This window comes from Etheostoma cragini, chromosome 9 (assembly GCF_013103735.1).
Source record: "Etheostoma cragini isolate CJK2018 chromosome 9, CSU_Ecrag_1.0, whole genome shotgun sequence".
Taxonomy (NCBI): Eukaryota; Metazoa; Chordata; class Actinopteri; order Perciformes; family Percidae; genus Etheostoma; species Etheostoma cragini.
Window position 1 is genome coordinate 27029342 of NC_048415.1, and position 21357 is coordinate 27050698.

The window sequence follows — 21357 nt, forward strand, 5'->3', positions numbered from 1 at the left end:
CTGTAAAGCACTTTGTGACCCTCCTTGTCTGTGAAAGGTGCTATATAAATAAAGCTTACTTACTTACTTACTTACTATCAACATACTGTACATTCCTTTAATTTTAGTCTAAATAATTCCTAATTTCTGCTTTTCTAACTCAAACATTGGGTATAACTCCTGTAAATGAAGTTTACTGACCATAAATTCCAAAAATAACTTTAAAACTAAAGTTAATAAGTTAGTGTTACGTAGTGTTGAAAATGTAAAAAATTGACAGCTTCAAAAGTGTTGAAAAAAGGGACAAAAACGTAAGAAAAATGTAATAACGTTGATAAAAAGTGTCATGTCGTGTCATGTGATTTTCAATTTTGTTGGGAAGACAACGCGATGGTTAAAGAACCACCAATAAACCAGAGCCAGGATGCTGTGTGGACTAGCCAGACCTTCCTCTGCAGCCCTGCGGGGGAAGGTCTCCTGTCGCCATAGTGAAGGCGTGAGGGAATGTGACTCTCTGTCCATGCAGCTTGGAGCCATGACTGATCGGCCGCGTTCATATTTAACAGTGTTTATGAAGGCAGCTGTTGGGTCAGGAAGTGTCTCCTTATAAAAAAAAGCTTTGTCTGTGGCCTTTGCTATGGTGAAACCATTGACTGGAACACAATGTGGTGACGTGTGAGGAGACTTGTTGATAGAGCACGTTACATGCATTGGAATGCAGAGCCTGTCATTAAGACTTCAGAGAATTTAGACATTGACAGCAAATAGAGACAACACCACGCCCATGCATTAATGGTTGCTCACTGACTTGTCATTTGCTATAATATTCTTTATTGTTGCTGTCTAATTGCACCATCATTACAGAAAATAGAGAGTCATTTCAGAGCAAATGTATTCAGCAGCTTTTCTGGTAGAGCAACATTTAGATTTTACCCTTTCTAATAGTAATTCAAAGCTATCAGTGTTAGTAAAAGGCTTTCTTTTTGCTTTATTTCATTTCATTTTTAGATTATCATCTGCTATAAAAACAACAACATGTATTGTTTTGGATAAATTGTTGGTTAAATGGAGATAATGCTAATTGCTTCTGTAGATTTTGGGAAATGTGCCGTCTAATGGCAGGATTTAAAGCTGTAAATACTGGACAGTGCTCTTCCAATAACATCATAGTACTTGGTCACATAACGACTTCAAGTATTTCATTTATTTTTCCAGACACTGAGATACATGTAATACATCTTCAAGAGTACTTCACACTTCTCAGGGAACTTGAGTATCAACAGCTCGGAGCTAAAAACTGCTTTGTGTTGTTTCTTTGGTTACAGCTATGTTTCTTGTATCCATGGATACACAGAGCACAGTAGTGCAATGTGAAATAAAATAGCTGCATTTGGTCATTACTAAAACTAAGACTAAAATATTTGGCCCCAACTCAGAACATTTTAAGTCTTATTATGAAATACAAACTGAATCATTGTTTGTCCCCTAGATTTTACACAAAAACTACTTAATTACAGTAACGTGAGTAAATGCAATTTGTTATTTTCCACCTCTGGTTGGCTTAGAGAGTTAATGTTCCTTTTGGGCCAGAGACTAAAGTACTGTACACGACACCACCCAAACTAACAGTTAGTCCGAACAATGAACCTCCATGTCTAACTTTATATCTCCAACTATACATCTTTAAACTTTACAGTTAGCTGAAAATGACAACAGGAATAAAACAAGTTTGCTGATTTCACATATCTCCGCAATTCAACTGAAGTTCAGTTTTGTCTACCCAGTTCATTTTGTGTCAGCGCAGTGTCACGGTGACATGGTCCACACACCGAGGTTAGTCACTTAAAGAGGAAGACCCACATTGGACTCAAATCTGCACATGGGGGCCGAATTTTAAACAATGGCTGCATTGTATGTTATGTGTAACACTGATGCTGTGTTTGGGATCCTGGAGACACTGGGCCCTCTTTAACATCTTAATATTATTTTATCTGCTTCATACTCCACATTTTTTCTATTTCTATGAGAATTACTTACAGTATAAACATGATTTAAAGGTCCCATGTCATGGTGCTCTTTAGATGCTTTTATATAGACCTTAGTGGTCCCCTAATACTTTCTCTGAAGTCTCTTTTATATATACCTTAGTGGTTCCCTATTACTGTGTATGAAGTCTCTATTACGGGGCGGCTGTTGCTCAGTGGTAGAGCGGTTGCCTGCCAATCGGAAGGTTGGTGGTTCGATCCCCGCCCCTGCAGTCATTGTCGAAGTGTCTTTGGGCAAGACACTGAACCCCGAGTTGCCCCTGGTGCTGCGCTCAAGTCTCTTTTATATAGACCTTAGTAGTCCCCTAAAACTGTTTCTCAAGTGTCTTTCCCAAAATTCAGCCTTGGTGCAGAATTACAGCCACTAGAGCCAGTCACACAATGAGCTTTCCTTAGTATGTGCCATTTCTGAGTCTGTAGTTTTTTATGGGGTGGGGGGGAAGGTGGGTGTGGCCTTGACCAACTGCCAATTTGCCCGTTTGAAAGCCATGATGTCTCTCTCTCTCTCTCATGGGTACGCCAAATCCTCGGGGTGGGCAAATCAGAGAAAGGGGAAGTAGACTTTTACCTTATGACCTCATGAGGGGAAGATTCCAGATCGGCCCATCTGAGCTTTCATTTTTTCAAAGGCAAAGCAGGAAACCCAGGGCTCGGTTTAAATTTATCGCCATTTCTAGTTTTAAAAAAACTCATAAAGTGAAATTTTAATGCCATGGGACCTTTAACATTTTTTTAACATTTCCATACGCTCTATATCTCTCTAGTTCTATCCGGAGTTAGTTAGTTTGTAATGTTATAATTGTGTGACTTTTTTATTTTGCAGCGTACTGTAGGGCGTGGTAAGAACTCAAGCTATTTTAGCCAAATGTAACTGCATAGTGTCTCTTACTGACTCAAATGTCTTTATTCGACAGGTTAATATTTATGGATCACGCATATTATCCTTTCAATGTACAAACATTGGCATCTAACTAATTAGCCAAAACACTTTTTGCTTAAACTGTAATCCCTCTTCTCACACACAAACAAAGGCTCAATTTCCTTATTTCATTAAGACTTATATAACATATATTACCTTGCCCACCTTTAACACAGCCTGTATCACAGAATGCTGCTGAGTGATAATCAACAATAAACCAAGGGTTGAAAACCTTTTAGCTTAAAAACATGTACTATATGTGATATGAAGCCCATAATTCACATTTGGATGACTGGCCCTGTAAGGCCCCAGGCCCCACCACTGTTTCCATACATTGTTGGTGGCCATGTCACTGTGCAGTGTTACACAAAGGTCTAGGAATGCAGAGGTTTTGGGTTGACAGCACACTGGCCCTCGAGGAAATTGGGCTGCTCTGGCAGTAATTGGCTGAGAGATAGCTTTTAGAAGGACATAAATTATTCACCCCAGCCATCTCTTTCCATCCTCCAGATACGCAGGAAATTGACTCATGTTGTACTGAAAAAACATAGCCGTGTTTGTTCGTCCAAATTTTTCTCAGCACGACATGTTCTTACTTGGTTGAACTTTGATGGGGACCATCTCACACTGAGTCAGTCGACCTCTTGGCTTGCTTTGTCAGCATAATATTTCAGGTTTATTCTTCGTCTTCCTATTAATTTTTTTGCTTTTATCATCAATCATAAAATTTGTCTCACAGCCCCAATGCTATTTTTGTCAACTATGATTACAATGCATGACAATTAATGTCCTCTCTCTGCCAGCTTACTAGCAGATTCATAAAGTCAAATTGCAACCATGAAAATGGCAAAAGAAGAAAAGCATGATATGCAAATCAAATAATAAAAAGCTAAGGAAATGTTAACGTTACATATCACATTAGCTAATAACATTAACTTTACTTTCAGTTACCTCCTTTAGCTTTCATGTGGAATGACAACAGAATTGATGTTTTCTGTAGAAGAAGCTTCCTGAAACTTCTTATCTATTTTCTTGGTATAAAGTAAAATACTGAAGGAATGGCAACTCAGTGTGCTCTTAACTCTTTATTGAACAGAGAGCGCCATTAAATGGGCTAAGAGACTACAGAAAATGCTTTACGACCCTTCAATTGCCTGTCACTTCTGTTAACCATCTAAACACATAAAAACTAATCAATAATGTGAAAGTTCAATGAACACAAACTACATACTCTTTCAATGCAAAACAACAAAGTGAACAAATCTCAAAATATGCAGCCCAACATGTATTACAGGTAAGCTAATGCTAAATAACATTCAGTTAATGTTACTGTCATGGGCTATTTTCCATTCAGCTTAAACCCTCATAGCTGCTTCATTTCCATGAATCTGGGAATTTTGTTTAACTGCAATACAATACAATGAGAAGTCTATATTATAAATCAAACCCAAATGCACAATATCAGTGTGAATAGCACCGCTTAGCTTACATGGCAGTGTAGCCTATATGATAAACACAATCAAGCTAGTAAAAACAACTAGAAGCAAGAAACATAAGCTAACTTAGCATAGCACAAACAAATTAGCTTCTTAGCTGCCTCAATATGGTTACAAAACTAACGATGAGCAGTAACCTAATGTTATTGAGAAATACTCACAGACGTTGTCTTGTCAAAAAAGGAGAAGGAGAAGCGTTCCACTCAAAAACAGACGACCGGTAGAGCTCACACATTCCTATAGCTGATTACCGCATGGCAATTTTACTCCCAAACATGCACTGGTACTATGTTACTATGGTTACAAAGATGAACAAACCACTCTAAACAGCTGAAACAAAGTAGAAGACACATTTTAAGCGGCATGACAGTGGCTTTAGCTGTTTCTTATATGTGTGTAGGCAGGACATATCTCTGTATCCGACCAGTCTAGATTGAACAATTACCAGAGCACTAAAATGTGTCTAATACAAGTTTAAGTAAAATGTCAAGATCAACGCTTCTGGTCCGATGGGCCTGTGTGCATGTGTTGTGTTGAGTATTTGGGAGTTCTAATACTTAATCGATATTTGAGGTTATTAGTGCAGATTTAAAGAAGAGGCTGTTTCATTAGTGTACGTAAAATGAGTAACATTGTTACACACATGGCTATGACTTGATGACAAAATCATCATGTATATGTCATAGAAGTCTGTGTTGATCCCATTGTTGCATAATCACAGTAAAGCCCTATGAATATGGAGTTTTCTTTTACTATAATTGATTAGGGCGTTGGATATCAGACTGATTAATAAAATGATTGGTGATTGATGAGCACACTGCTTCGTCTCACTGCATTAATGTATCAAAGCTCTATGAAGGTTGCTTCTCATCTATTTGCTGCGGCTGCCAGCCAGTCTTTCTACCTGCCAGCTGTCATGGCCGTCAGTAAGTGAATAACCTCTTCGACAAATAGCCTGGATTGTATCTCTCAGTCTCCACAGAGTGATGTGAGGGACTAATCAGTGTCTGCAGAGGAGCATTGTGGGGCTGCAGGAAGAGCCATGACAGGAGATAGGCTAGGTATCGACTGTAGGCTCATATCCCTTCTTACACTACGTCTCATTTAACAGCTCACAGTGGCCGCACTCTTATTTAGTGTAAATCACTGCACCGGGTTCCAAAGACCGTACCGATGCTTTACTCTCTCTCCATCTTGTTGGCATTTCAGATGCAGATCAGTTACGTTTATCCATTGATATACTTCATTGCCATCCATTGGGTAAATATATTTCCTTCTTGGATAGATTACCCAAGAGCTTTGCACAAATCTGAAACAGACCTGAATCTGGCTCATACAGTACCCAACCCCAATCAACTGGTAGTGCTAAATTTCTCACGCAACCTGATGCAGCTTTATTATTTATTTTATCATCACTTACTGGCTGTTAGCTGACTCATAGGACACTACTAAATGAACATATACTGTACATAAATGAATGGACGCAATGAAAGGTGGGCGTGATTTTCAGATTACTCAATTAATAATTAACTGTAAATTATGTAGTTGGCAAAATAAATTGTTAGAGGACTTATTTAAATAACAGGATTTTACTATTGGTGACCAAATGAAGCTTCTTAAACCATTTTATCTATTTTCTGAGCCCACTAGATGACGCTATTGGTTTAAAGGAAAAAAGGCTGAAGGAATGGCAACTCAGTGTGCTTTCAGGTCTTTGTTGAAAAGAGAGCACCATCTAGGGGGCTCAGAAGATAAAATTAAAGATTCACAAAGCTTCATGGGGGCTTCATTTGGCCATTATTAGATTTAACATCTCCGGAAAGCGCTAAATTTCATCTTTGGTCCTGGTAATCCCCAGTAATCTTTTAGAAATGTGTGCATTTTGACTAGCCACCGCAATGCATTGTCAGATGACATTGCATTGCCTTCAGCTGAAGTTTAGGACGGCTTTCTGTCTATTGTCTAGCTTTTATTTCTGCGGATGGAATTGAAGGACTTAGATGTGGATCTATTTCACACAGTGCAGTACTCAAAGAGAAAGGGGATTGTAGAATTGAATGACTAATTTCAAAGATTGTTGTCCCTAATATATAATGCGTGAACGTTGTAACAGGCAGCCATTGACAGGGCCGCAAAGTAACCCTATGTGGCAAATGTGCATCATCAATTTGGTCCACTAACGGTGTTTTTTTCCGCCACTGACAGGCTCAGATTATTATTCTAAGTGTCTGACAACATTATGGAAAGGATCCCTACAGAGATAGACTTATTTATAACCGCTTTACAGCGCTGAAGCACTAAACCCACCAGACTCCATTAAAAAAAAAAAACACTTTTAGTGTGTATAGAGCTAACATATTTTCACATGTAAATCAGTAAACAATGTGTTTATATCAACCAAAAATGTGTTGGAAAAGTGGAATAAGAACCCAAAAAGGTTTTTTAAAGTTTCATTTTGTTTCTGTTTACTTTGAATGAATAAATGTTTACTGATAATGTACTGTTTTTTACATGGAGTCTGGTGGCTTTATTGAATGGAATTTAGCAGATATTTTTAGGTTTGAAACAAGGATGTTACTCTTTAACAAAAGGACCTTCTTAGAAATCCTTTACATAATGTTATGAGACACGTAGATTATTATTGTTAGCCTGTCAGTGGCAAAATTAGCACATTTTTTAACAAAACCAAGCTGCACGATTGCCCTATGAACTTACACTGTAGCATGTTTCGTCACTGCCGACTGCAGCAATCTGGCTTAACACTGCCAAAGATTGTTGATCCCATCAGTCACTTTGACACAAAAAAAAGGAATATAGGGTCAAGGTTGAAAAAAAAAGAAGTTACCCTTTAACTGTTCTGATACCATCATGTTCATGTGATACCAGTAACATATAGCAGGATGTGTTGCATATTTTGTTTTGGACCTTATTCATACGTTACGTGTCATGCTTTGTCCTCCTTTATCTACTTCTTATAGAAAGTTAATGATTAGCTGATCAATTGCCGGTGTGTAACTGGCTTAAAGGACACAGCTCAGTGCACTCGCAGCTTTCAGCTTTGCTCATTTCGGGCTAGTGGTGTCAGCAGCTCGGTACGAACCCCCACCCTGGACACCTACAGCAGCTCCTCCCCCCTCCGTCTTGTCTGAATGACTGCTGCCCTTATCTCTGCGGACTTCGGACTCAAAGTGAGAAAGGGCCAACGAAGACAAAATAAAGGAAAGCTTTTAAGAGTGCACTAAAGCTTTGGGGATTTAGACGTCAACACAACTGCTGAATACTCCTTTATCGGTTGAAGAGTGGAGCTCATCACCAGTGCACAATAAACCCATTCAGCCACTGCTCTTTCTTCAATCTCTCTTTTTGTCTCTGTGATTGTGTATCTGTTGTCTTCTCTTTTGTTGTTTGTGTCAACTCAGTGGATCCGGCTGAGCGATCCAGGCTAAGGTCAATTAGATTGCAAGATTCCAATGTGAGACCCAACACCGTTGAAGCAGATCTGATAACGAAGTTTTAGAGAAACCACCTTCAATCTGTAGTTTTAGTGGATTAGTTACTTTACAGTAACGATTACAGTCAATCTAGCTTCAGACCGTCTTAGTTGTAATTAAATAAAAGAAATATTATGCAATAATATATCTGCTGGTCCAAACAGTGAAATACAACTGGAGCTGGATAGTTCCTGTGTTGGCTGGTTTTGGTGATTTTAAAGCTGTTACTTTGGATGAAATAGTTCCATAATGTTGCTTTCAAAAGTGGACATTCTCACCTTGATTTAGTTGATTTAACCCTTGTGAGTGTTGTCTTCCCGTCAAAATCAACCCTTATTATTTGACATTTTCAAAACTACGTAACAACAACTTATTAGTTTTACAGTTATTTTTGGAATTTATGGTCAATAAACCTCATTTATAGGAAATTATACCTAATGTTTGAGTTAGAAAAGCAGAAATTAGGAATTATTTAGACTAAAATTAAAGAAATGTTGTATGTTGATGGATAATCACAGACTGGAATATGTCAAATTTTACTCAATACTATTTCCAAACCACTTCAATTTGTTTTTCAAATGCTATACAATTGAATAAGACACTACTAAATTAATGAAAGTAGAGATTTGTACATGCCAAAGAGTCATGTGATTATGGGTAATTACAATTAGGTAGTCAAAAAGAACATTGATATAGAAAAACGGGTCAATTTGACCCGAGGACAACACGAAGGTTAAAAAAATACAGCCTATGATAATTGTACTGGCAACACCACCAATGGATTCACAACCAAATAGATAGCTATTTTTAGGGCTTTTTTATCTTCAATTTACTGCCATGAGAGTGGAATAAGCATCCAAAGAAAGAGTTGGGAAGTGCAGGCAACCACTAAACATTTATTCCTTTTCTCTGTCAACTCGCTGTGAGCTTCGTTCTGAATTCTCCCTAATCTCAACCGTTTCAACCGAGACAATTCACTTGCTGATCTTCCTTTCAGTCTTTCTTTTTATTTGTCTTTTCTGAGACTGAACACATCATTTCCCCTTCAGAGCTGATTGAATTGAATGTACATTAACCCAAATGAAACCCATTGCTGTGATTTGCCAATGATGGTTTAAGCATAATTACGGAAAGAGTACAATAGCAGTCCAACGGCACTTTGTGTAAAGTATTCTGCATCTGCAGCTAATTGCCATTCCTGTCAATAGAAAGAAAAATCCAAAAGCTTTGGGTAATCAAGCCTATCTCTTATTCAGAATCAGAATGGATGGATGGAACAAAGCTTTAAACAATGTCAAGTTAAAACGTTTTTTTGAAGGAGAACTTTCATGCTTTTCTGAATTTTCTGTCACATCTATAATGTTACAATATCAGGGGTTCACATTAAATGTGCTGTATTTTATATAGAGCTTTTCTAGTCTTAACGACTACTCGCTCTTACACAGTACAGGAACCATTCACACACATTCACACACTGTGGCCGAGGCTGCCATACAAGGTGCCACCTGCTCATCAGATACACACTCACACACATTCACACTCCGATGGCGCAGCATCAGGGGCGACTCGGGGTTCAGTGTCTTGCCCAAGGACACTTCGACATGGGACTGTAGGGCCAGGGAACCGCTCTACCACTGAGCCACAGCCGCCCCTTAAACGTGACCAAAGCTTCAAATAATAGGGTAAACATATGTGAAATAAATCCCTTTGAGCCAAAACCCTCACATGTCATGCTGTCTTGAACACTTCAGTTCCATCCTCTTTTTTTCTACTCTCGGCTGATGCTGACATCAACTCGTGCCGGATTTCTTTACAAGGTCCCTGTTGCACGTCGCACGTTCCTAAGGAAACCTGTCAAGCCCTTCTTTGATCTGCGATTTTTCACAGTAGAAAGTGCTGCATTACTCTGTTACAGTCAGTAACGGACGGTACAGACACAGCGAGAGCGGAGCACGGATGCGGAAACCCTAAAACGCTGACCAATCAGAGCAGACTGGGCTTTTTTAAGAGAGAGGCATTTTAACAGAGCATCTCAGACAGAGAGGGAACAAAGGTGCAGCAGCCGTGGGCAGTATGAGAAAAACAGTAATCATCTCAACAATGTTGCAAAATACAAAATACAGGTATGAACCTAAAAATGAGCATGATATGTCTCCTTTAATTAACTTTCATGGGTGTTCTTTATTGTTTCCGATGCTACTGCAGTTATCGTTCACCATTACCATTACCATCATTACTTTTCAGGCAACAATCTAAACTAACGGGTATCGGAAAAAATGTCTCGTCATTAAATACCAATATCAGTTTATTTGGAACAAAAACACAACTTTCACTGTCAGCTGTCCATCCCGGGTCTTATTGCTGAATCAGAGGGAGTCTCCATGTGTTCGAAATCGCACACTCTGCACAACAGACTCAATATGGATGATATCGTTCAACATAATTTGTGGAAATTAAAAGTAGTCTGGATCTATTCGGACCTACTAAGCTGGAATTTTCAACCTCACTTCCTGAGAGCCTCTTTGCTGTTGGAGATGCGTAACCATGGTAACCCATGACGTCCCCCACTTTAGCACCATTGCCAGATAATGCTTAAATTAGTGGAAAAGGTGAATAACTAGACATTCTTACTAGTGTATCTTGATTGGGAATCAAATGAATGCAAAGAAAGTTAATTTATGAACTTGATCATATAAACTACAAAGTACAATGTACAACGGGACTGACGTAACACAATCAATGTCTTCAGAGTTATAGCTCGCCTTAAGCTTGCTTTTAAAAAATGTACGCAAAAGTGCATGCACAAGATGTCAAGATGGTCTCCAGTTAGTTGCCAGCAACTTCGCAAGCACTTCAGTTAATTTTTTCAATTTGGTTTTGTCCACAGGTATGTGGCGACTCCAAAATAATGCTCTGCCCGAGGTCGCTAGCATCAACCTGATTAGCTGTACTAGCTGCATGCTTAGCTCATAGATGGTAGCTTAAACTTGAAGTGCTTCACTGATTTTACTTTCATTTCACACAAGATGCATATTGCTTTTAACTTGTTGACGGAGCCGACTGGGAGTTTTTTTTAAAGGTCCCACGGCATGAAAATTTCCCTTTATGAGGTTTTTTAACATTAATATGCGTTCCCAGCCTGCCTATGGCCCCCCAGTCGCTAGAAATGGTGATAGGTGTAAACCAAGCCCTGGGTATCTTGCTCTGTCTTTGAAAAAATGAAAGCTCAGATAGGCCGGTCTGGAATCTTGCTCCTTATGAGGTCATAAGGGGAGACGTTACCTCCCCTTTCTCTGCTTTGCCCGCCCAGAAAATTTGGCCCACCCAAGATAAAGAGACATCATGGCTTTCAAACGAGCAAGGTGCCATAAAAAAGACTTTAGATACAGTATTAGGGGACCACTAAGGTCTATATAAAAGTGTTGCTCATCTCCATGGCTGCTGCAGGAGGTAGGAAGTGTCTGTGGCAGCTTGACAACAAGTAAATGTGCCTCAAAGGGTCAAAATGTAGCAGCCAAAGATTCTAGAGTATAGTAATTCTTCGTAGCAAAGTTTGGTAACAGCACGGTGTAAAATAAAGAATCTTTGGTGCACGCGGTTAACATGATGAACAGTTATAACGCGTTATGCTCTCTTGTCTAATGTCTTTAATCTCATCATGATTAACATCTTAATGCTGACTGCCCTAGTAGAAATATAAATTAAAGTGATTTAAAGTTACAGAGGTCTTTGGTTTCTGTCTGTCTGGCTGTTTCGAACGTACTACCACATTGCATTGTGGGGTACTTTTGCTAGCATAATGTCCAGTGTTTGCATACTTTAATATTTCACTGGAATGCAATTGTTTTCATACATAATAAAAAAATCTAACATACGGATTTAGCTACTAAATAGCGTGTTAGTGCGCAATTTCCCATACAACCTTTATTTATGGAATTGTCAAAAACCTGATGGATGGCTAAATGAGATGAGCCGACTGTAGCATTCCACACACCCAGTAATCAATATATTGGCCCTCAGAGCTCAAAGAATGCACAGCATTTATTGGCTTCTTTTTTATAGCCCAGACATTCAGGAGTCTGGAGACTTGTAAAGCAGTTAGCACATACAGTACATGAAGATAATGTAGTCACATTATCTCACACATATACTGTTACACTCAACCTTTCACACTCTGTAGCTGCAGGAGTGCCTCTGTGGCTGTTGCACACAACACCCATCTCTCTCTTTGTGTGCTTCATTGGAATTGCCGTTGGTAGTTGGTAGTAACATCACAATCTTGTGTGTGTACGTAGAAGCTGCAGTAAATGTCACTAAAGTGTAGATCACTGCAACTGTCAAACAAGCACAATCATTCGAAAAGGTCACATCTGCACTTAGTCATTATGTTATGTACAGCTACAGTACTATAATATAATTTTCTTTTTGTTGTTGGAACATTACCTTTTACATATACATTACGGTGGCCTGTTTTACAAGTCTATTTTTGGGCCGCTACAGTAATGTACCCATAAACAATGATGAACACTGATACAGTGTATCATCAAGCATTCAAGTTAAATCAGGGATTTACATGAATACTATAATTACATGAATTACATCTATGTAAAATTCGAAGACATCCCCTTGGGCATTGTCAAATTGTGATGGCTATTTCTATGTTTGTAGACTATATTGACTAAACCAGGACTGTAGTCAAGACCACCTTAGTCGAGTCCAAGACAAGTGCAAGACCAAGACTAGTCGAGTCCAAGTCAAGACCGAGTCCAAATAGGTTCATGTCCAAGACAAGACCGAGTCCAGAAAGGTTTGAGTCCGAGTCAAGACCGAGTCCAGGACAGTATCAAGACAATCATTTTGGGTATCTCTTTCCCTCCAATATTATTATCAACATAATAAAGACACCTGGCCTCGGTCAAGACCAAAAGCCATATTGGGCAAGACCAGTGGCTGAGACCAAGACGAGTCCAAGTCCAAATACTAGCGAGTCCCAGACAAGTCTGAGACCATAGAAAAACGGTTTTGAGTCCAATACCGGACTCGAGTACTACAGCCCTGGACTAAACAATTATTAAATAGCAAAAAATCATCAACAGATGAATCCACAATTTAATCAGTTTATTGCAGCCCTAAAAGGTGTCATAAATGTCTCTATTTAATAAGTAGAATCCTTTGGATTTGCTATTTTCTGACACACTGTACAGCATGCGTTCCCATAATCCCCACATGGAAACATATGCTGTACAGTGTGTACCCTAACTCAGCACTCCTGCCAGTGTTCATAATGAATTGTCAGGAATATGAAAGCAATGCTACCTTCCAGGCTCCCCTCTCACAACAAATATTTCTGCTAATGGTTGTCTGGAATTTGAAATCACTCAGCAGCAGTGTATCGTCTCTCTGCTATCGTACCATATCATTCTGAATTCTTTGGGATGTCTCAGCCTGTTCCCCCACGAGTTACTTCCTAACCCAGACTACCGAGCATTGAGACTTTGCTGTTATTGCCTCATCTCACAGTAGGCCACAGTAGGTTTTCCTCTGGCTTCTTGTCAATGATCATGCTCACAGTCTTTGTCAGTGTACAATTACAGTTTTTTTTCAACACTATCAGTGCTTTTTTTGGTCACTTTTTCAATGTTGTGGGTGCTTTTTGGTTGTTTTTCAAAGTTATTTGATATTTCTATTGCTGACATTTTCAGTGATTATTTGGAAGGCCCATTTTTGAGTCAAATTTGACCGGAGGACAACATGAGGGTTACACTTACATTTTTCATTCTTCACAAAACTTCTGTCATTGAGCTCGAAAAAAAGCAGAGAAGACAATGAAATACCCATAGATCAGTCAAATACTCATGTAAAGGACCTTTCTCCGCAGCACTGTGAAAGAAGGTCTGACAATGCGAGACACAAAAGAGAGTTGGTTCCTTTTTTTAAAACGCTACATGTCTATTATTCCTTAAATTGCATGCAATATTATCCATCAACAAACTAAACCCATTCAAGGCATTTAAGTATCATATTACAGTCTGGTTTTTAACCCTTGTGTTGTCTTCTCGTCAATATTGAAAATCAACACTTTTGTTGACGCTTTTTATTGATGTTTTTAACTTTTTCCTACGTTTTGTCCCTTTTTTCAACACTCTTGACTCTTTTTTTCAATGTTTCTCACTCTGTTTGACGTTTAACACTACGTAACACTAACTTATTAACTCTAGTTTTACAGGTATTTATGGAATTTATGGTCAATGAACCTCATTCATAGGAAATTACACCTGATGTTTGAGTTAGAAAAGCAGAAATTAGGAATTATGTCGACTAAAATTAAAGGAATGTACACTATGTTGATGGATAATTACAGACTGGAATATGTCAACTTGTACTCAATACTATTTCAAAACCACTTCAATTTGTTTTCAAATGCTATAAAATTGAACAAGACACTCCAAAATTAATGAAAGTAGCGAGTTGAACTTGCCAAAGAGCGTTGCCGGGAATCAGTTATTTTGGGGAATTACAACTGGGTCGTTAAAAAGAACATTGCGGTTCAATTTGACCCAAGGACAACATGAGCGTTAAAGAAAACAATGCTAAAACAACCAAAAACTAAGGGATATATACAAATTTTAATAATACATAAACCTACCTTTAACAACTACACCTTTTAACCGGACTACAGCTCATGCATTACAGAAGCATTAACTGTCATGCTAGGAGGAAAAACAAGAGGACAAGATTTTTCTCTGAGTGCTAATTTAAAGCAAAGATGGAATTATATAAAACTTCGTACATGTCTTTCTGCATACTTTTGTGTCTGTGTGTGTGTGTGTATATATGTGTATTATTTTCTGTGGTTATTTTCTCGGGTAAAAATTCAGGGACATCATAACTGTACTATTTTGATTTACGTTGTTAACCTTCATGTCCAGAAGGTTTTTCAATTAGCTTTTGAAAAAAAAGAAAAGAGAATAAACAAGTTTCTATTTTCTACCTTATTTCAGTTTGGGACAAGTCCTAGCACAGATGCAAAATGCTGCAGTGCAGCAGTGTCAGAAGTAACCAAGCCAGGATGTAACTCGGATCCCCCTGATTGGTGATTAAACAGTTTGAGCTGTAGAATGGATGCGTTTTTGTTAGACGGGTGAGCACACATGAAAGGGTTGTTGCAGCCGTCTCTACACCACTGTTGGCAGACAATGGTAATGGTATGGAGAAATGCTTTTGATCTAGGAAGACTGTGGAAATCCAGCACATAGTCACCTCCCTGTCTTCCTGTCAAAGCTCACCTAATGACACGTCAAAGATGTTGGACTCTTTCTGAAAGACTTTTGGTAATTCAACCTGGGTTGGTTTTCAGGCACACTGTGTGGACATATTCAAAGCTGTTATGAATGTGTGTGTGTATTTTGAATATATTTCAGCAAAAGTTGTTAGGTGTCACGTAGATTTAACACACCGTATATACTGAAAGGCAGATAAACTGAAAATGTATTCGAGCTGTCGGCTGTGTGCATCTGCATGGATGGTGAAGTTGATGGGATTCATGTTGCTCTGGATTTCATTTGAGAAAGGAGGAGTATCGGGAGAAAGTACAACCTGACCACTGCTCTATCTGTGTTGCTGGTGTGCTGAGGCAGAAGGCAGTGGATTGTATTGCCCTTATCCTTGGATCCGCAGCGATCTATCTCAGCACAAATTTAGCCTTGTTGATGTGCAGTCAGTCAAGTTGTAAAGACTGGGCTGGACTTGTTCCAGGTGCTTGCAGTTCAGTAAACACATGGAATCAGTGGAAACCACAAGAAACACATTTGGGATAATCCACAACAAGTTACAGCTTATTTTAGGGGAGCTTATTGAAGGGGTGCATTATTTTTGATAACCGCAGGGGTGGGAGTGAAGCTTTTTTAAATTCCTACTTAAGTATTGTGCTGTTGGGGTGTCCCCTTTGCCTTGTAGTGCTTATCATGTAAGCACACAATGTCCCCAGTTAGATTTTTGTGTCCTATCTACAATTACACTCAACTGTGAAGTAAAGGCAAAATGACCAAAAGTAATTGTTTTAAATACCTTTGTCAGTACATACGGTACTTTGGCTACATTTGCATTGCTAAATTTTAAAAACAAATATCTTTTTCCTACATTTCCCCCTCCCTGTCGTTTATGAGACCCTAAACCGGAGACATTTGGAAACACTTCTGACCCGTTTTGGTTTGGAATCTGCAGGTCAGTCTCAATGGCCGCAAACGGAGGCCTTTGGTAACACCCACCCATGTTTTTGCCGCCTGATTGGGTCTCATTGATACTAACGTCTTGTTCTCTGTGACTAAGCTACTAACGTTACCATGACAACTACCAGCAACAGGGGGAGTATACATGCCGTCTCCTGTTTATGCCCAGTATACGAGAATGTTGGTAAGATACGAGGTTTGGACGTGTTAGTTTAAACACTTCTGTGCACGGAGATTGCTTTAGGCTCAAGACTATGCTTAAAAACAAAAACTGGCAATGTAAATAGGTATCCTTAGGATTGGGCGCCTCCCTAGGGAGGTTTTCGAGGCACGTCCAGCTGGGAGGAGGCCTCGGGGAAGACCCAGGACTAGGTGGAGGGATCCAACCTGGCCTGGGAACGCCTCGGGATCCCCCAGTTAGAGGTGGTTGATGTGGCTGGGGAAAGGGAAGTTTGGGGTCCCCTGCTGTAGCTGCTGCACCCGCGACCCGTAACCAGATAAGTGGCTGAAGATGGAAGGATGGAGGATTGGACAACATCAACAACTGGTTCCAATTTGGAACAGTTTTGAAAATTAAATTAAACAAAAATTTAATTTTTTTTAGGGGGGAATTGTTTAGAAATGGAAAAAAATTGTGGCTTCAAATCCAATCATTGGATCCAGATTACCAAGTGGAGTTGTGGTTTTCACAGCAGCCACCGTACTTCCAGGTGCTTTTTGTGTTCCAGCCATGGAGCTCAGTTGGTGGAGTTTGTTGACCTTCTATTACATGCTTTGTGGTTCGATCCCCATCTCCATGTGTCAAAGTGTTCCTGAAAGGGACACATACACTGGCAACCGCATAATTGCCCCCATAAATAACCCCCCATACATGTGTATGGACTAAAGTGTCTAATAACTGAAGTGTAATGTTCTATTCTAATGCAATGCATTACAGCAAAAATGCAATAGCTATTTTACAACTGTATTACAGCTTGCGTAGAATCAATAATTTGGACCATAGCAATTTGTTAAACGATAATCATCAAATATGTATTAGTGTAGCTTTCAAGTCTGTAAACAAAAATCTTAATTTATCGCACAACCTCACTTGTTGTTGTTCTTGTTGTGGGATCAAAATGTTGGCTCATCCATTGCTTGGCAAAAGCTGATATGCTCTCTGGCTACACCACGACTTTGTGGATATCTGAAAGTAATGCACACCTTCAGCCAGAACCACATGTTTGCCATGACAGTTGCATAAACCATCCCATCACTGAAATATTTAGAGCCAGGTCCCGTTGATGCTGAGTAAAAATGGGACTAAAAGAAAGGACATATATGGAGAGATGAATGGAAGGCAGACTTCAGGACAAATTCAATTCAGTTAAATTCAAAGGGCTTTATGGACCTGAAAGTTTCAATAACAATGTTGCCAAAGCATTGGACAAAACACAACAGGTATATGTACATAAACACAATATTAGGATGGACTTGTCTTTGTACTTTTGGATTCTACCCATTATAGACATGTCTTTGTCACGTGAACAAGCTCTGCGATGCTGATCCTGACCTGGGTTCAACGTGGCTCTGACACTGCGTCGTTAACACTGATATGAAAGGGTGATATGATCTTCCAAAACAATTTTAGCATTACAAATTATCAGTTGCCACAAGCTGTGGTTTAGCGGTGATGTGGATATAACTTAGGCTACATTTGTATTGCTTTTGGTTTGTAAACCGAGTTTGGAGCCTAAAGCGATCTCCGTGCACACAAATTTAGTTCCAGTAGAAGAACTAATCTCTGTTTAAACTAACTCACGCCCAAACCTAATTTCTCATCAACATTCTTGTATACTGGGCATAAACAGGAGGCAAAGTGTATACTCTGGCCGTTGCTGGTAGTCACCATGGTAACGTTATTAACTTAGTCTTAGAAAAAGACCCAATCAGGAGGAGAACGTTGCCATTGTTGCCAAAGGTCTCAAAACGGTTCAGAAGTGTTTCCAAATGGTTCAGAAGGGTCTCCAGTTCGTGAAATGGTCATGCTATTTAATCTGTTCATGTACAGATCACATGAATGTTTTTATTTTTGTGTGTTAGTTACGAATTTTGAAGTAATGTACTGTATTTCAATAGGAAGTTTATATTGTGATCACAGAACAATTGCAGGAGCAAGTAGTTTGCGTGGATTTTCGGGGGGCAAACTTTATCAGAGGACCCGTGCATTGCATCGTTTCATTTCCCATTGTTGTGTCCCCCAGAACATCCCAGCGTCATGGCAGTTGTGCAATGGTTCAAAAACCACATGTTCACACGTGCTCAACATTCAAAAATCGTGACCTGTACCAGAACTAAACGAGAAAATTGTGACATAAATACAAATTGTTAAATCAAAATAACGTAATGGGACAATTTCACCCACTGGCGTGAGACCGGGTTGGTTGCAACAAGGCTAGGCCCCCTTGTTGCCCTCCTGAAATGCTTTGGGGTTTCCTCTTAGGAACCAAGGCATGGTCCATTTGAAATGTCTCACTCATGCTTGGTGATTCAGGGACGTGTTGGTGTGATTTATGAATGAGCCTGGGAAGTTGGTCTGTTGCTTGCTTGTGAGATTTCCTCTATCTTTGTTTTGTATGTACGCTGTGCTTTAATATGAACACTGGAGGCCTTGTTGGCTATATTTTACATGCATACAGATACGAGTGTGTAGATTATTCATTTCATACATGCATTCGTAATGTTTCATCAACATCAACTTTGAGATCGGTCTATGTTTTTAGTAGTCAACGATCTGTAGGTGTGACAGCAGAGCCACTCCACTGTAAGAAAACACACAGGAAGAGGAAGTCATGGATCTATGAAAAGTGCATTGCGTATTTTGATGCAAATGTAAATGTGTTGGAAGTGAGAGTTAACGGATTGACAGTTTAGTTTTTTGTACTTTAGTTTATTGGGTTACACATTCAAATACTACAGAATAATATGCTTAGAATCAATAAATGATGTGATGAAGAGAAGAAGAAAAACCTCAGATGGGCTTCATCTGGCAATGCATAATCCAATTAAAATAGAAAGAAACAAATACTGAAAAGAAAATAGAGAGAAAAAAGGTGCAAACTAAAATTACAAACAATATCAAATCCACAAAATAAATATAAATGGTAAAATAATATTAGGAGTTACATGGGTTTAAAAAGACATACCATAGGGATAACACAGCTACTTAAATTGTACAGGTGTTAGCTTTGAAAAATCAAATGTCATTCCACATCACTCCACCTCTGTAATTCAAACCAAACTGAAGTTGAAACGTATGACCTGGACTGAGTTTGATGTTATTTCGAGTGGCATGATTATGAAGTTAGTAACATTAAGAATAGAGTTCATTATAGAATGAGGGAAGTATATTGTATACAAATAAAGCAATCTGTAGTAGATTGACTTGTTAAACATAACGTTATGAGGTTTGTTGTATTACTCCACTAGGGAAGAGATTTACCTGGCCCCTTAAACACCAGCTGGCAGCGGCCAGGCCCCTGTGGTTCACATGTGCTCCTTTAGTTCATGTTTAGCTCCGGATAATGGGGACTAATAGCTGGAAGATGAGAGTTAAGCCAGGTGCTTTCTCTTACTACAGGTGCACTTCACTTCTGTGCGCTGCATTCTCAAAGATACGTCTCTGGCTTAAAATGAAAGTTGCACCATAATCTTGCAATGTTCATGTCTTAAAGGTCCAATGGCATGAAAATGTCACTTTATGAGTTTTTTTCAACATTGAAATGAGTTCCCCCAGCCTGCCTATGGTCCCCCAGTGGCTAGAAATGGCCATAGGTGTAAACCGAGCCCTGGGTATCCTGCTCTGTTATTGAGAAAATGAAAGCTCAGATGGGCCGATCTGGAATCTTGCTCCTTATGAGGTCATAAGGGGCAAAATTATCTCCTCTTTCTCTGCTTTGCCCGCCAAGGGAATTTGGCCCACCCATGAGAGAGAGAGAGAGCTAGAGAGAGTCTCCAGAGGCTGGTTTTAGAACGTAAATATAGCAAATATTGAAGTCAGCTGGTAAATCAGCTATAAAGTAAGGACATTTTTTTAATCTAAAATCTATTTTATTTTTATGTTACACACACCTGGTCAAAATGGCAAAGTTTTTGACGGAGCCTCCACGAATGCCCAAGCACGGTAACATATGGTCGAGCGAGATAGAGGTTGACTGACGAGAGCGGTGTTAGAACAAAGCAAGGAATCAATCAGTCAATCAATCAATTAATAAATCAACATGTATTTATATAGCTTATACATATATATATACATATATATATATACATATATATATATATATATATACATATATATATATATACATATATATATATATATATATATATATATATATATATATATATATATATATATATATATATATATATATATATATATATATATATATTATAGATTTACTTTACTGTGCCAATAAGGGATTATGCTGATTCTGTGTACTGCATTACACCATAATACCTCTCTCGCTGTGTAGATTTATTCTTAATTGCTCATTTACAACTCATCATTGCATAATGGTTGAACTTCTTGACTTGCCATATATAAGAAGAAAAATTCATTGGTTGCAATTTGAAACCAAAGTGTGTTTGTCCTATCCTTTTTATTTAAAACTGTTTTCGGTTCCTTTTTCCTCCACTCATCATTTAAGACGTACTTGACAGCCTTTTATTAGTACCTAATGTTTCTAAGTCCATATCAAAAAAAGCTTTTATGTTTAAAGCACCTTCTGACTAGAATAATTTACCAGTAAATATTCGCTTCATTTCATTTTTCAGACTCCTTTTCACTTTACCGAACCACTTAATCTCGCTGACATTTTACAATAAAGCTTGGCTATATTCTGAATGATCAGTATTCCTTGTCACTTATTATGTTTTAATTGTAGGTTCTGCGTGATTTTTTTTGTTTTGCTGATGTCTGTTTTGAATCTATGGTTGTTTGGTTATTTGTGTCTTTTTTATATATGTGCAATGTATTTTGTGGTAACTTGTCCAGGACCCCCTCAAAATGAGAGGATAAATATATCTGGCACAGAACTCCTATCACATGGACAGAACTATACAAACTGGCCCAAGACAAAGGGAGACAAGGGGCGTTTCTCAATACCAAGTAAGCAAAGAACGGACTTGTGTTCTTGGGGAGACCGTACTTGCTAGCTG

The 21357-nt window shown here is 38.8% G+C and overlaps 1 protein-coding gene and 1 long non-coding RNA gene across 30 annotated transcripts in view; one reads left to right on the plus strand and one right to left on the minus strand.

Moving 5' to 3' along the window:
• Window positions 1–21357, plus strand: part of ptprfa (protein tyrosine phosphatase receptor type Fa) — a 362404-nt gene that overhangs the window by 73898 nt on the left and 267149 nt on the right. The window lies entirely within an intron of this gene.
• LOC117950865 overlaps window positions 8066–21357 on the minus strand; it is a 24318-nt gene continuing 11026 nt past the window's right edge. The window contains exons 2-3 of the long non-coding RNA XR_004657994.1: window positions 13191–13196; window positions 8066–8078 (exon numbers count right to left, since the gene is read on the minus strand). This is a non-coding gene — a long non-coding RNA (uncharacterized LOC117950865). The remainder of the gene's footprint in view (window positions 8079–13190; window positions 13197–21357) is intronic.